Consider the following 1,769-nt stretch of genomic DNA (forward strand, 5'->3'; position numbering starts at 1 on the left):
CGGGCGCTTCTCTGCGGGAGAGAGTGCGGGGGCCCCGCTCTCTCTCTCTCTCTCTCTCTCTCTCTCTCTCTCTCTCTCTCTCTCTCTCTCTCTCGCTCGCATCATAATGTTGCGGTTTCAAGTTTAATTAAAACAAGTTGAATGCTGCATGATTGAGCAGCATTATAGGGTGTCATTTATTATCTACAAATGCATCTCGCTGCATTTAAACAGTATGCATGTGAAACGACCATTCGTCTCTTACACTGTAAAAAAAAATCCGTACATTTTACCGTAAAAAATACAGTAGCAACGTTTAAAATTTACGGTTTTAACTTAAATTTACAGTTAAATACCGTAATTTCATTAACTGATTTAATGTTAATATGCCAACCTATTGAAGTACTGAAATCTGTTTTGTATCTTTGTAATTCACTGATAACAACCAAATGCAGGTGGTGATGAGAAAGTCCATCACACCAAAGCCCATCACAAGCAGCTTTTAAATATTAACATATATAGAAGGTGCACAGTATCATTCACACAAACACTAAACACCATCATGGTAACACACATGAAACTGAAATAATGCAATAAACATTCATTTAACAACATTAGGTGTAACACACAACCCTAATATACAAAACTGATAAGAAAAAACTAAGAAGAAACAGTTATTTCAACCAAAAAAAACATAAAATTTGAAATGTAACGCAGGGAATTCTGGGAATGTCAATTTACGGTTATTCACTGTAAATTATACGGTATTTTTCACTTCCAAAAACCGTATACTACCGTAAAATTTATGTCCAATACATGTAATGTCCAATACAGTTTTTCACCGTATATAGTAGGGGAATTTACCGTTAACCATTTAACAGGTTTTTACTGTAGCATTTTTACAGTCTTTTACCGTTAAATTCACGGTCATTTTATACAGTGTAGCATATACTAGAATTTTTTTCTTTTTAAATTAAATTGCAATAATATAATCCGATGGTGCTTTGTAATAAAAACGAAAACCAATTATTTAAACTAGTGCTGTCAAACGATTAATCGCTATTAATCGCGTCCAAAATAAATGTTTTTGTTTACATAATAGGCTATGTATGTGTACTGTGTTTATTTATTATGTAAATATAAATACACACACATTATATATTTTGAAAATATTTACATGAATATACATTTATATATTTATATTATATATTATATACAGTAGATATAGATATTTATATACATAATAAATATACATAGTACACACACATATATTATGTAAACAAAAACTTTTATTTTATATGTGATTAATCGTTTGACAGCACTAATTTAAAGGGGTCATATGATGTTGCTAAAAATAATATTATTTGGTGTATTTGGTGTAATGAAATGTGTTTATGCGGTTTAAGGTTCAAAAAACACATTATTTTCCACATACTGTACATTATTGTTTCCCGTCTTTCTGAAATGCGTTGATTTTTACAAAGCTCATCGGTCTGAAAGGCGAGGTGTGCTCTGATTGGCCAGCTATCCAGTGCGTTGTGATTGGCCGGATACCTCAAGCGTTTGACGGAAATGTTACGCCCCTTACCATACTGTGATGCCGTCTCCCGGCACGACCAGACAAAACCAATAAAACCCATTACAAACGAGGCATTTGTTGCATCCAGTGGGGACATAATTATGGATTATAATGATACTGTCTTTTTACGTGCTGCGTTGCATCGCGCCGCGTAAACATAAAACCATGTCTGCATTTGTGATCAGAGAAATAACAAACAACAAGTGCTACT

This window comes from Sinocyclocheilus grahami, unplaced genomic scaffold (assembly GCF_001515645.1).
Source record: "Sinocyclocheilus grahami isolate Dianchi unplaced genomic scaffold, SAMN03320097.WGS_v1.1 scaffold363.1, whole genome shotgun sequence".
NCBI classification, from domain to species: Eukaryota; Metazoa; Chordata; class Actinopteri; order Cypriniformes; family Cyprinidae; genus Sinocyclocheilus; species Sinocyclocheilus grahami.